The sequence below is a fragment of the Dipodomys ordii genome, unplaced genomic scaffold, assembly GCF_000151885.1.
Source record: "Dipodomys ordii isolate 6190 unplaced genomic scaffold, Dord_2.0 Scaffold176, whole genome shotgun sequence".
Classification (NCBI taxonomy): Eukaryota; Metazoa; Chordata; class Mammalia; order Rodentia; family Heteromyidae; genus Dipodomys; species Dipodomys ordii.
The window spans coordinates 332,976-339,955 of record NW_012267392.1 but is presented as its reverse complement, the minus strand read 5'-3'; the positions used below and the strand labels follow the sequence as shown (position 1 = coordinate 339,955).

Here is a 6,980-nt window from a genome sequence, read left to right as displayed (position 1 = left end):
CACGGCGGGGCCGCCGGCCGACCCCGGGCCCGGCACCGGCCCCCGGACTCACCCGCGGCGTGGCAGACGACGACGGGGAAACACACGGCGGAGACTCGCACCGTCCGGGCAGTCGCCGTGGCCGTTACCCAGCGCTGGGTTGTAGCTCCGTGCTCCGGGCCGCGTCGTCCGGCCTCGTCCACTCCGCTGAGTAACAGGGACGCGGGCCGTCACCGCGCACGCCCGCCCACGTCATCGCGCAGGTCCCCGCCCCCGCGCCTCCCGAGCGGCCCCAGGGCCCGGATTACGGGGGCGGGGCCAGCGGTCCGGGGGCGGGGCTTCATGAGGCGGCCCTCTAGACTCCCGGAGGTCGCCTGGAGGCGGGACCCCGAGCAGAGCCTAGGAGACTGGTTGCGAGGGGGCGTGGCCCGGGAGTGAGGGGGCGGGTCCTGCGCTGGCACGTGGCGGCGCGTGGCCTCGGAATGCTGTTCCGGGAGGAGGCGTTGGGCTCCACTGAGCCAAGGCCTTCAGGGCTCCGCGCCCCGAGGTTTGAAGGTCAGGTGGCTTAGGTGGAGCCTGCCGCCAAGCTGGCACACCTGCCAGCCTGCGCACCTGAGAGCTATTTCGTTTGGCCATATGTTTCCTTCTGAAGGCACCTGCGTGGGTTCAGGCACCCACAGGCAGAGAAATGCTCTCTCCTGCTGCTCCCTAGGAAAAGCGGCCTCCGGCTTTCTCCAAAGCCACTTCCTCCCGGCTTCTTTGCATGGTCTGATTTACTGCAGAGGTAAATACCCAGCGATGGGTAAAAAGACCCATGCGAAGCAATTCCTCCAGACAAGGGGAAATGCACACCCTGCGTCCTGAAGAGGAAGACGCGTGTGGGGAATGAGTCCACGCATGAACAGTGTCTGTGCACATGCATGTTTGCATACAGGCTGTGCACATTTGAAAACTGGTTCAGCATCGGACTGTGGAGTGAAAGGTGATTGCATTCTCTTTGACTTTGATTTTCAAAAGACATGTTAGTATAAGTTATTCATTAGAGATAAGTTAATAATGAATACAGAGCTGGCCTCCCGGGCTCACTCCTGTAATTCTAGCTACACAATAGGCTGAGATCACAGTTCAGAGCTGGCCCCAGCAGCAAAGAGACATTTATCTCTTAATGAATCACCAAAACTCCAGAAATAGAGATGTGGCTCAAGTGGTAAAGCACCAACTTTGAGCAAAAAAAAAGTTCAAAGATAGCCAGGCACCGGTAGCTCATGCCTGAATCAGGAAGCTGAGATCTGAGGATCACAGTTCAAAGCCAGCCCAGGCAGGAAAGTCTGGGAGACTCTTATCTCCAATTAATCACTAGAAAACTGGACAGCGCCCAAGCCCAGAGTTCCAGCCCCACAGCTAACCAAAAAACAAAAAAAAAAGTTCAAAGACAATGCCCAGGCCCTGCTATACACACACACACACACACACACACACACACACACACACAATACCTGTTGAAGAAATAAGTAAATTCTGGTAGACTACTTTATCACTACACATAGGGCTGCCCTATTTCTAGTTATAATTAAATAGAGCACATGCAAGTATTCACTCATTCATTCATTCATTCTCTCTTCAGTTCTTCCTTTGCTCTCAGGCTTAGTTATTTCTCCCTTAATTTCTCCAATAAATATTTAATGAATGCCTACTTCTGCCATACAGTGCTCTAGCACTGCTAATGCAATGGATCGTACAGACTTAATCATGATTATATGAAAATAACTGCAAAAATCTTTAAATTATCAAGGTTATAATGCAAATTTAAAAAGAGTCATAGTATTATGAAACTAATAGATACAATTAAAATAAGGCCAGGAAAGGTCCAAGGAACTGTTACTTGAGCTGTGAACAGGTTAGACTAGAGAGATGATGATGATGACAATGATGAAGATGTTGAAGATGATGATTATTACTATTTGTGTGTGCATGCCTGGATGCTGTTCCTTAGCTTCCAGGGCTAGTGAGCCACTCCTTCACTTCTGGCTTTTTGGTGGTTAATTGGAAATAAGAGTCTCATGGACTTTCCTGCCTGGGCTGGCTTTGAACCACAACTCTCAGATCTGAGCCACCTGAGTAGCTAGGATTACAGGTGTGAGCCTCTGGCACCCAGCTAGGTAGATTATTTCAGATAGAAGTAACTTGATGTGCAAATGTCCCATGATAAAAGCCTGAGTGGGAGAAATTGAAGAGTGTCCAATTTTGTTGGAAAGGCCAAGATGAAATTAAAAATAGTAAAGAGGTCAAACCTAGAACAGCTAAACCAACCACGTTGTCAGTGTTTTTTTTTTACTCGTTGTATTTTTTGCTTGTTTCATAGTGAGGATTGAATTCAGAGCCTCACGTGTTCTCCTACTTGAGTCACGTCCCCAGTCCCCTTCCCCTAAGCAAGCCTCAAACCTTGATCTTCTTATCTGTCTCCTAAGTATCTGGGATTACAGATATGTACCACCACATCTACCTAGAAAAATAATTTCTTGAAAAGACCAAGGTGATGTCAAGAAAATATTTCTTCTTGAAGGAGGCTAAGTGAATGTAAGAGTAGTCTAGATAGCAAGTAGAGACTTGGTCTGGGGCAGGGTCACAGAAATAGCAAATGGAATGAGCTGAGACCCAGTTCGGAGACCCCCTATGCAGAGCTTTCAGTTTCTGCAAGTAATGGGTGGGTGGCAGTGAAGGTGAAGGAATCTTCAGGAACAGTCCTAAGGTTCTGGCATGGGGCCAAGGCTGGATGTTGGTTTTGGTTTACTAAGATGCTGATTTGGGAAGAGGACCATGCTGGGGTGGGAAGATCTTGACAGCAGGTTGTTTAGAGGGTTTTGAATTGCCTAAAAGTGATGCCAAGTTAGTGGGTGGATAGACAAAGCTAGACTAGAAGCGAATCCAATTAAATAAATAAATTCAGCTAAATATGAAGCACCCACAGAGACATGCCGACTCTTAGTCTTGGGTATGGATGAGTTAGCCAGGCTTGAAGAAGAGAGGGCAGTGAACAGCAACAGAAGAGAGCTTGGAGCCAGGCCTGAGGAACTCCAGTATTGAGTAACCATAAGGAACAGAATGGGCCCAGGACAGAGCTGCCATGGGGTGTGGAAGGAAAACCAGGAGACCACTTGTAGGAACACTTTGTAAAGAGATCTCAAGTCAACATGACAAGGAATATGCCTGAGGGTTTCTGAGGAGAGTAGACAGGCAGAGATCCTGGCTGATACCTCCAACTACACATCAGAAAAGTTAAAGACAAGGGAGAAGAAGACAACTGAACTCTCAGAGCACTGGTGAAGTGAGGGGTGTTGCCGAGAATAAAGCTGTAAAGTTTCATGCCCAGTTCTGTGATGCTCTTAACAGCATGCTTTGTGTAACAGGGACAGATCTTGATTCATTAGCAGCTATCATTATCAGCTTCTACCTACCTCTGTGCAGTAAAAAACATCTCACATATTTATAAATGTATGTGATAGTTTTCCTCCTGTGCTGACAATAATAAATTGTCTATTTCACAATAGCTAATGGAGAGGATTTGCAATGTTCCCACCATTGACATGATAAATGAGTCTGGCATTGGTGGGTTCATGCCCTTAATCCTAGCTACTCAGGACACTGAAATCTGAGGATCTTGGTTTAAAATCTGACCCAGACAGGAAAGTCTGTAAGACCCTTATTTCCATAACCACTAACAAGCTGAAAGTGGACTTGTGGCTCAAGTGGTAGAGTCTAGACATGAGTGAAAAAGGTAAGGGACAGGCCCTGAGTTCAAGTCCTGGGACTCATACACATAAACACAAGCACATGCGCACGTGTACGCACACACACATACCCACACACAAGAAATGATAAATGTTTGAGATGATATAAAGTACCTTGATCTGATCAGTATATATTGTATATATGTTTTCAAATACCACATTGAAGCCCATAAATATATACAATTATTAGGGATTCACTAAGAAAAATAAAAGTATTTTAAATATAGAATATAGTATTTTGAAATATAGAATTTGGAATTTTCAGGAGCTCTTTAATTCCTCTCCCAGAACACCTTCCTGAGCAGTAACAGCTTCATTTATTAGGGTCTATTGTTCTTCCTGAGCAGTAACAGCTTCATTTATGAGGGTCTATTGTTCTTCCTACTGAAAACATGTAGAATTTATTACCAGCTAAAGCTTGGCATAGCTAGTCGGTCAGTCCCATTCCAGACCAGATATGGGAGTGGGAAGTGGATGGAAGAGAGTTGGTACAGGACTAAGGAAAAGACAAAGGAAACTGACTAATGTGTGGCCTTTTAAAATAAGGGACAGTTAAACATTTAAACAGCTGTTAACAAGTGACTGCTCCCTTCTGAACCCAAAGAATTCTGTACTCCTGTGGATGCTTGGGAAACACAATCCAAGCAGGAGAGATATTAATTTCAAGCAGCACTGATCCAAATTCTCAAACCCAAACTCCAGGCCTGGGAAGGTGGCTCAGGGGTAGAGTGGTTGCCTGGCATGCATGAGGCCCTGGGTTCGATTCCTCAACAGCACATAAGCAGAAAAAGCTGGAAGTGGCACTGTGGCTCAAGTGGTAGAGTGCTAGCCTTGAGCTGAAGAGCTAAGGGACAGTGCCCAGGCCTGACTGACACAAAAAACAAACAAACAAAACACAAACTCAGCTTATCCTCCTCCTGTACTTCTGCTCTATTATCTTTACTTGAAAAGCCAAAATGTGGTTGCTGCTTTCAGTCTTTGCAAAACAGAGAGAATTTCTCTCTGTCCTTAGCAGGAATTATAGGAATGTCATAAATAGCTTGTTCTCAAAGGCAAAACCTATCCCAATACTACATTTATCCTGAAGCCAAGTAAGAGCATGCCACAATACAGATGGAGACTGTCTGAAGCCCTAGTGAGAAGATGGTATCACATAAATGAGACCAGATTTGAACATTTATTTCTCTCTGAACTTATAGCAGAGCATCAGGCCTAGGAAGTAGAATTTCCTCTGACTTTTTTAGATAGCTATCTTAAGAGGAAGACTGGGTAGGATTGAAAGAGACAAACCAGACAGAAAACAAAAACTTAAGAGCTAGTGTCTAGGATATATAGATTTTTTTTTAGGCAAAAGAGAAAAAAATACTAGAAAACACACTAAATAGAATTCCTGTGGGGGGGTGGAAATTAGTCATGACACTAGATTTTCCCCACCCTCAACAGACCTGTATATTATAGTTCTAAGGCAAGACATTTAAGGATAAAAAGGTAAACAGTGAGCTGAAGGATTCTTGATAGCACTCAGCTGAGATTGCAAGCCATGGATTCACAAGGACAGAATTGTAAGCATTTCTCTAGAATCCTTGTTGACTTAGGTAGAAAAACAGACAACACTTTCAGAAATGTTTCCAGGAGCTGAGATTTTCCTAGGCAAGTGCAGTGGGAAGATGGAGCTCAATGAAGTTGAAAGTACCCTTGAGACACTCAGGGTAAAGATGCTGAGGCACACACTGCACAGGAAGTGTAATGAAGTTGGTAGAAGACAGATACTAGGCCAAAATTCACACAGGGAACAAGTGGGCCTTTTACAACTGAAAGCATCCATGAAGACATTCATGAAGGAGGTGGACAGAGAGGAATTGGCTGAGATAGCACAGCTTAAGTTTCTGATGTGAAGCACTCACCGGGCTGTTCTAGAAGATGTGTGCTTGGTGGATAGCAGGAGAGAAAGTCATTCAAGTCAGAGAGAAGGAACTGTGAGCCTTTCAGTATAAATAGTGGTTGACCAGATGTCCCCAGTTGTCCAAGATAGTTTACAAATATCACAGCAGTGTGATGATTAATGGTTAATGATGTTGTCCAGGTTTGAATGACTAATAAGATAGCCACTTTTCTAATTCATCATTTCCTTAGACCGGGCCTGGCTTTAAGGATCGAATGATCTATGCAGTCAGACAAGAGTCTGTTTCTAAGAGGAGGTCCTTGCTTGGTTTCTTGCTGCCATTTTGAAATTCTCACAGCTTCATCACTGGAGTTGTATTCCAGGAATAAAGACTGATGGGACATTGGAGCATTTGTATGGACAGAGAAACAGATCAGGTGGCAACATTCTCACCATGGGCTTAGGCCTACATGAATATCCATACATGTACCTGGAGCATCCTGAGACACTGAAGGGACAATCAGGGCTAGAACATGAACCCAAACTTGTGTTAGAAATGGCAGCACCATCAGTAGATGTAGTGATGAAAATCATGGTCAGAGAAACAAGGGATGTGAAGGGGGCCAGTGGAGCTATCTTTCTGTAAATCTCCAGAGCCCATTCCAATGTACAAATATCACCTCTTGGCTTGAAGTTCAGGTCCTGATTACTGCTCATGCTCAGGCAGTGTGTTAGTCAGCTTTCTGTCACTATAATAAATACCTGAGACATTGAATTTATAAAGAAGAAAGGCTAATTTTGAAGGGTCCAGTCCACGATCAGTTAGCCCTGTTGCCTTTTGCCTTTGGCTAGGTAGCACATCATAGGTAGAGCACTTAGTAAAGCAAATCTGTTCATCCTGTGGCCAGAAAGCAAAAGAGGGTAAGAAGATGCTAGGGTTCTGTAAAATTCTTTAAGGACACACATCAGTGACCTAACAACCTCCACTAGGCTCCACCTTTTAAAGGTTACTGAACTCAAAATAATGCTGCTCTTAGCCTTTAACATGGATTTTGAGAGGTTGAGCATTTCTTCATGTGTCTATTGGCCATCCTTCTTTCCTCTTCAGAAAAGTTTCTCTTTAAGTCTTTAGCCCGCTTATTTATTGGGCAGTTGTTTCTTTGAGGATTTGTTGTTGGGGGATTTAATTTTTTGAGTTCCAGGTATATTTTAGGTATGAGACCCTTGTCTGTTGTATGGCTAGTGAAGATCTTCTTCCAATCCGTGGGCTTTCTATTGATCTTACTAGCTATGTCCTTTGCTATGCAGAAGCTCTGCAATTTCATGCAATC

General features: G+C 44.7%; 1 protein-coding gene across 4 annotated transcripts in view; it reads right to left on the bottom strand.

Moving 5' to 3' along the window:
* The window catches only part of Mapk8 (mitogen-activated protein kinase 8), an 81,138-nt gene extending 80,957 nt beyond the window's left edge, over positions 1-181 (bottom strand). For all 4 annotated transcript variants that reach the window (XM_013033745.1, XM_013033749.1, XM_013033744.1 and 1 more), the window contains exon 1: positions 53-181. The gene's annotated coding sequence lies outside the window, so the exon portion shown is untranslated. The remainder of the gene's footprint in view (positions 1-52) is intronic.
* Between the last annotated feature and the right edge of the window lie 6,799 nt (positions 182-6,980).